Here is an 8,524-nt window from a genome sequence, read left to right as displayed (position 1 = left end):
CACTTCACATGTGTCTCTAGCATTCCTTACATGAAGTGAATAATGAGATGCCAAAAAGACTGAATTAAGAGTTAACACAAACTAATTTTAAGCAAAAACAGAAAGGTCCATTTTTCTAAGTCATAAAACGTGGAAGAAAATCGAGCATCGTAACCAGTGATATCAACATTCTTCATGATGCAAACTATTTTATATGACATGATGTACAGCTCATAAAATAATAGATATACTAACAGATCCACACTTCAATTTATCCATCTGTTTTAAGCTTTTCGTAACAGACACATGGCTTTCAACATCCATGTCATCATAGTTTCTGTGAATGGAGACAGCAGTATGACTTGACAGACTGCTGTTCAGACACATTACTTGACATTTCTTATTCATTGGGTTAAAACAGTGTAGTCATCACATGGAATTCAGTGAACTAGATAATAGGCAGCAAACTACAAACAATAACTAGTACTTAGAGGTTTGTCACCATCACACAGGAGTGAGGAGATGGACATTCAGTCTACTGCAAAAAATCTGATAAGGATAACTTCACAATAATATGAGACAAAAACCATACACTTATTTCTTTATTGGTATTGACATGATTTTATGTCTATATGCAAACTGGGTTATGTCTAAATGAAGTCATCATAATTGCACTAAGATAATGATAAATCTTTCCTATTGTTCCTTGTTGTCAAACGTGTAACTAAAACGAAAGCTGCTAACCATCTGGACCAGGGCTGACAGCACTTATTCTTTGGTCACACAGTCGATAGTGACCATGTTTTACACCCTCTGTTACAAATCAGTAGAGGCCACAGACCCCCAACCATATTCAGGCTGGACATGTGACAATTTCTGCCCACTGGTTCTATCATTCACAAGGATGATGACGAGAATTATTTGTGTGGCAGGCTGCTGGTGATTTTCTTGAAACAATTTCATTCTGAGTGTCGTCTTGGCTAGTCATAAACACTTCTGGTAGATGTAGCAACTAATATATATATAAAAAAAACAAAGATGATGTGACTTACCAAACGAAAGCGCTGGCACGTCAATAGACACACAAACAAACACAAATATACACACAAAATTCTAGCTTTCGCAACCAACGGTTGCTTCATCAGGAAAGAGGGAAAGACAAAAGGATGTGGGTTTTAAAGGAGAGGGTAAGGAGTCATGCCAATCTCTGGAGCGGAAAGACTTACCTTAGGGGTAAAAAAGGACAGGTATACACTCGCGCACACACACGCATATACATCCACACAAAAACAGACACAAGCAGACATATTAAAAGGCAAAGAGTTTGGGCAGAGATGCCAGTCGAGGCAGAAGGCAGAGGCAAAGATGTTGTTCAATGACAGGTGAGGTATGAGTGGCGGCAACTTGAAATTAGCGGAGATTAAGGCCTGGTGGATAACGGGAAGAGAGGATATATTGAAGAGCAAGTTCCCATCTCAGGAGTTCAGATAGGTTGGTGTTAGTGGGAAGTATCCAGATAACCCGGACGGTGTAACACTGTGCCAAGATGTGATGGATCTCATTTCAGGGCAGGATTTGAGGAAGTCGTATCCCTGCTGGAGAGCCACATTCAGAGTCAGATCCAGTCCCGGAAAGTATCCTGTCACAAGTGGGGCACTTTTGTGAGAGTTTCTGGGTTTGAGAGGATGAGGAAGTGGCTCTGGTTATTTGCTTCTGTACCAGGTCGGGAGGGTAGTTGCGGGATGCGAAAGCTGTTGTCAGGTTGTTGGTGTAATGGTTCAGGGATTCCGGACTGGAGCAGATTCGTTTGCCACGAAGAGCAGGCTGTAGGGAAGGGACCGTTTGATGTGGAATGGGTGGCAGCTGTCATAATGGAGGTACTGTTGCTTGTTGGTGGGTTTGATGTGGACAGACGTGTGAAGCTGGCCATTGGACAGGTGGAGGTCAACGTCAAGGAAAGTGGCATGGGATTTGGAGTAGGACCAGGTGAATCTGATGGAACCAAAGGAGTTCAGGTTGGAGAGGAAATTCTGGAGTTCTTCACTGTGAGTCCCAATTCCAAACTGAACAATCCATTGCCCTCACCCACCTAATCCTTCTCCTACACATCAACTCAGCCAATGAACACACCCGTCAACTCCTATCCTTAATAAAAGTCCTCAATCTTTCCTCTCCCACATCCACACCGTCTGTTCAGAGTATCCTCCTACAGGCCAACCGCAAATTAGGACAGCATGCCACCCTTCACCTCAAAAAAACTATCAAATCTCCTGGTTTCCCACCTCCGGAAAGGCAACTCACTCACCCTTCACAACCTCTCCAGCAAACCTCCACCTCCTCTCATTGCACACAAACCCAGTCTCTCCCATCTACTCAATCTCCCACTTCCAGCTCCACTCCCTCTAAAACCTCAAAATTCCAATCAACACAATCCGGAACCACAACACCCTAATTCAGTAGTTGACCTTTCCTCCAAACCTCTCTCCCAATCCGAAATCACTGTCCTATCCAAAGGCCTCACCTTCAGCCCCACTCCCAGATTCAACCAAACAGCCCTCGTCAAAGATTTACTGTCCTACACTCGTACTCTCTGCTGGAAATATCACTTTGCCATGAAGAAAAATGATCCTAATCCTACTCCTAATGATCCGACTCCCCAAGACACTATCCAAATTGAACCCTGCCTGGAACAGTTCCGTCCTCCGTCACAGCGGGACCCACCTCCTCTTCCTCAAAATCACCCTCTCCAAACCGTCCAGGAATTTCTGACTTCCAGCCTTGCCTCTCAATCCTTCTTAAAAAACCATAATCCTACTCCCAACATCACCACTGCTGAAGCCCAGGCTATCCAGGGGTTCCACGACCGTGGTACTTGATCGTCGGGAGTACGTGGCTGAGGGACTGCGTCAGCTTTCAGACAACACCACATACAAAGTTTGCCAAGGTAATCCCATTCCTGATGTCCAGGCGGAGCTTCAAGGAATCCTCAGAACCTTAGGCCCCCTACAAAACCTTTCACCTGACTCCATCAACCTCCTGACCCCACCGACACCCTGCACCCCTACCTTCTACCTTCTTCCTAAAATTCACAAACCCAATCATCCCGGCCGCCCCATTGTAGCTGGTTACCAAGCCCCCACAGAACGTATCTCTGCCTACGTAGATCAACACCTTCAACCCATTACATGCAGTCTCCCATCCTTCATCAAAGACACCAACCACTTTCTCGAACGCCTGGAATCCTTACCCAGTCTGTTACCCCCGGAAACCATCCTTGTAACCATTGATGCCACTTCCTTATACACAAATATCCTGCACATCCAGGGCCTCGCTGTGATGGAGCACTTCCTTTCATGCCGATCACCTGCCACTCTACCTAAAACCTCTTTCCTCATTACCTTAGCCAGCTTCGTCCTGACCCACAACTTCTTCACTTTTGAAGGCCAGACATACCAACAATTAAAGGGAACAGCCATGGGTACCAGGATGGCCCCCTCATATGCCAACCTATTCATGGGTCACTTAGAGGAAGCCTTCTTGGTTACCCAGGCCTGCCAACCCAAAGTTTGGTACAGATTTATTGATGACATCTTCATGATCTGGATTCACAGTGAAGAAGAACTCCAGAATTTCCTCTCCAACCTCAACTCCTTTGGTTCCATCAGATTCACCTGGTCCTACTCCAAATCCCATGCCACTTGCCTTGACGTTGACCTCCACCTGTCCAATGGCCAGCTTCACACGTCCGTCCACATCAAACCCACCAACAAGCAACAGTACCTCCATTATGACAGCTGCCACCCATTCCACATCAAACGGTCCCTTCCCTACAGCCTAGGTCTTCGTGGCAAACGAATCTGCTCCAGTCCGGAATCCCTGAATCATTACACCAACAACCTGACAACAGCTTTCGCACCCCGCAACTACCCTCCCGACCTGGTACAGAAGCAAATAACCAGAGCCACTTCCTCATCCTCTCAAACCCAGAAACTCCCACAGAAGAACCACATAAGTGCCCCACTTGTGACAGGATACTTTCCGGGATTGGATCAGACTCTGAATGTGGCTCTCCAGCAGGGATACGACTTTCTCAAATCCTGCCCTGAAATGAGATCCATCCTTCATGAAATCCTCCCCACTCCACCAAGAGTGTCTTTCCGCCATCCACCTAACCTTCGTAACCTCTTAGTTCATCCCTATGAAATCCCCAAACCTTCTTCCCTACCCTCTGGCTCCTACCCTTGTAACCGCCCCCGGTGTAAAACATGTCCCGTGCACCCTCCCACCGACACCTACTCCAGTCCTGTAACCCGGAAGGTGTACACGATCAAAGGCAGAGCCACGTGTGAAAGCACCCACGTGATTTACCAACTGACCTGCCTACACTGTGACGCATTCTATGTGGGAATGACCAGCAACAAACTGTCCATTCGATGAATGGACACAGGCAGACAGTGTTTGTTGGTAATGAGGATCACCCTGTGGCTAAACATGCCTTGGTGCACGGCCAGCACATCTTGGCACAATGTTACACCGTCCGGGTTATCTGGATACTTCCCACTAACACCAACCTATCTGAACTCCGGAGATGGGAACTTGCTCTTCAGTATATCCTCTCTTCCCGTTATCCACCAGGCCTCAATCTCCGCTAATTTCAAGTTGCCGCCACTCATACCTCACCTGTCATTCAACAACATCTTTGCCTCTGCACTTATGCCTCGACTGACATCTCTGCCCAAACTCTTTGCCTTTTAATATGTCTGCTTGTGTCTGTATATGTGTGGATGGATATGTGTGTGTGTGCGAGTGTATACCCGTCCTTTTTTCCCCCTAAGGTAAGTCTTTCCGCTCCCGGGATTGGATTCATTCTACAATGACCAATCAATCTGGCTCTGTGCCCGAGAGACTTTCAAGCAGCGTATTCACCAGAAATACTTGCAAACAAAGATTCTTCCTGATGATCGCAACATTTTGTGCCTTGCACCTATGAGTTATACGGCACACTGCTGCATTCAAACTGACCAGCATAAAATTATTTGCTGTTAAGGTTTGATTTTCTGCACTAAATACCTTCTATAATCTGAGTGAAAACAATGCAGTAACAACAGCAATGTGATTATTCCTAATGCAGCATATGACACAAGGAATATTAAAATATGTAATCTGAAAATGATAAGACTGCTACTCACTACATAGAGGCACTGAGTCACAAACAAGCACAATGAAAAAGACTGCTGAACTTTTAAGCTTTTTGACAAAAACATCCATGCAAAGCAACCACTATCTCCAACACTGGGTCCTCAATCAGTGGATGGCCATACTTGCACTTTTGCTTGAACATTATCTGCTGCTGATGGAAAGATAGTACGCCTTTTACTGCTTTAAAAGAAAATATTGATTAAGCCCTAGCAAAAACATCTTAACAGCCTGCATCCATCACAGTTGGCATCTCAGGTGCCTTGCGGTCACAATATAAGAAAATGACAATATACAACAAAATACTTGTCAACACAAGCGACCACAAAACATCACTAATTAGCAAGCTATTTCACACTTTTGGTCTTGAAACACTCTGGGTCTATATGTGGTCCACAGTTGTACTGAAGTAGGATTACAAGACTACCACAAAAGTAGGGAAAGGTAGCAGTGGCGGTAGACATGTAATGAAATCCAGTTAACAAATTATGCAGCCCCAAGGCAATATATTGTGTATTCACAAAAAAACTAGAAATTACCTTGGCAGAAGCAGAAAAAGCAGGCATTAACAAGCGTGCAATTCTGTCAAGTTTTTCATCTTTAGATCTACAGCATACTGCATCAAGGTAATGTGAACTTATGAAGGAGAAATGTCCTTAAAATTTTCTTACTGATTGTCAAACTGTCTGCTTGTAGCTCTGTCACAGAGGAGGTAAAAATTTGTCTCCAGCGAGACTGGAACTGACAGCTAACACAGTCTTTCCTTTGAAGGGTGAGAATTTTACTGCTAAGCTAGTGGACAACTGTAGTACTCTCTAATACTCCTTTACCCCCATGTTGGCTAAGACGAACAATTTGTGACTTAATAGACAGGATGAATTATAGTTTCTGTTTGGAGCAAGCTTCCTGAATTCAGAAACATAAATTTGCCCAGTCTCTGTCATCTCTTAACTGAAACTCTTTCAGAACATTTAATCAATATGGCAATAAAATATCAAGCAAATGTAGCAGCACAGTTCTCAGTCACTCCAGGAAGTTGGTATATGGTCACAGAGTTGCCAAACATGTTCTGAGATGATATCCCGTATCAGCTTAGAGGCAGGAAGAATACATCCAAAGAGCTGAATGGCTTCTTGAGGGTCTTGTATCTGTGTTTCAAAGCCACAGAGCAACCAGCCAGCAAGTTGAGCAAAAAAATAGACCAATGAATTTTATTCAGATTGCTTTAATTGTAGGTTAGAGCTAAAATGGGTTTACAAATAATTTTCAGATTCACCGACTACAATCTCAATACCATAAGTTATTTGGGCAGCCCTATTCTGTTTTATCCATACTGCAAACTGGAAAGGTAATTTGCCAGATACAATTCAATGGCTTGTTTGTTGGGTAGTTATAATACAAATTTAATCTTTCAAAGAAAGAGAATTACTCAGCTATACATTACTTTCACAACAACGCAGTACTCCCTATCTTGGTTGGCAGATAAATGACTTACACAGCCATGTGTTTCTGTTAGGGCTCATTCAATAATTTCCTTTAAGGCAGTTGACATAAAGGCACAATCTCTTGTCATAAGTAAACATGTTCAATAGGTATTCTTGATGAGTCAGCTGATGATGTTCAAGTAAAAATTCATATATGGCCACCCATTGATTTGAATGAGAGAATGCATAAAGCCTTGTTTGTGCACTGGTGGTTCAGATCACAGTCGGGTCATCCTGGTTTGGATTTACCACAATTTCCTCAAACTGACTGTAGTGGCGTGGGCAAAAGATGGGGCCCGATGTGAAATCCAAATGCTTGCTGTCACTGGCAAGCTCAGCACTTTCACCATGCCAGCAGGTCCATCCATTGCTGGGGCAATGACAGGCATTTCAAGACATTTCAATGGCACTTGGCAGCTATGTATGTGGTCTCAACTGCAACAAGATCTGCCTTGTCTTGTACAAATGCTGGCCACCTTGCCAGGCTTGAGCATAAAACATAGGTTTCAAATCAGCATCTGCTGTGTGTTGGGTGCCACTGCTACGCCCCAACACTCTTCCTGCTGCAGGCTGCCACCAGATGTGGTGAGGATTGATCCAGTGCCTTTCTAGTCACCAAGCCACAGGGCACATGTCAATGTCTGACACTCGCTCCAGGTGGGCCGGACACAGCTACGCTGCCAGCAGCATAACAACACACAATCACCAAATCTGGTACAGCATTATTGAGGTATGGCAACCTTGCAAGGCCTTGGCACTAATGGGGCAGCGGCTACTGTGATCCATGCGACACTGGTTCTCGCCATTTCGGTGCACACAATCAACATCTGACCACATCCATGGTGTGTGGACACCATGAGTCAACAACAAATCTCACTACCAGATGAGGGCATGAACCCTGTAACTGGTGTGGCTTGTTGGAGTACCAAAGAGTTTACATGCATGCCTTATGTATTGCTGCAGTCATCTTCACCTATGATGGACTCCTGTAGCTGTTGAAAAGCCATTAAACTCACAATGCATAGCTGAGAGAACCGTCAATGTCCTGAACACAAAAGAAAAGGCTCTTCCATTTCCCCGTAGCAGTCAATGCACCCACAACCCACTACATGTTGCCACTCAATGAGGGACATGCATGTGAGCATCCATCTTGCTGCAGTGTTACATTTTGGTAACAGTAAGGGGATTGACAAAGTGCTACAGCCCTTGGGAACACAAATAAGTAGCAGAATATGTTTACTGCAACTGCTCATTGGGTTCTTATTTCCATTGCCTTACCCCATTTCTGTGTAAAATATGTTGGAAATTAATTATGTTGGGGAGGTATAGGAAAGTGTACATAGGAGTTGGTTGTGTAAATAGTCAACCAGTGTAGACACAAATTAATGTTGCCAAGTAACTTAAAGGTTTTTGGAATTCTCCAAGGGTGACACTAGTAGAGATACGGTTTGATGTCCACAGAGTGCACAAGTTGTGTGACTAGTAGGGAAGTCGAAATTGTTGGCAGCACTGACAAGGTGAAATGTACATCACTGTCGCAACATTATCTTATTGTTTGTGTTTTATGTCTTTGCATCATGTGGCAAGCAGTGATACACTGGAGGTACCTTATGAATATGACACAAATCATTGGCTCTGACTTTGTCAATTAAATTGCCCCAGGTTTACTGAGAAACAGTGCACATGATAGCACAAAATCTGCCTGGGATAACTGCCAGAGTCAGTGTAAGGGAAAACATATCAGGTATTAGGAAGAATTGAAGATTTATAGTAAAGGTGATGGGAGTTTTGACAAAGAAGGATTATGGAGTATTGCTGAGTGATGTTAAGGGACAAATGTTGCAGCTGGAAAAGTGCCTGTGGTT

This window comes from Schistocerca piceifrons, chromosome 6 (assembly GCF_021461385.2).
Source record: "Schistocerca piceifrons isolate TAMUIC-IGC-003096 chromosome 6, iqSchPice1.1, whole genome shotgun sequence".
Lineage (NCBI taxonomy): Eukaryota > Metazoa > Arthropoda > Insecta > Orthoptera > Acrididae > Schistocerca > Schistocerca piceifrons.
Note: the sequence above shows the minus strand (reverse complement) of the source record.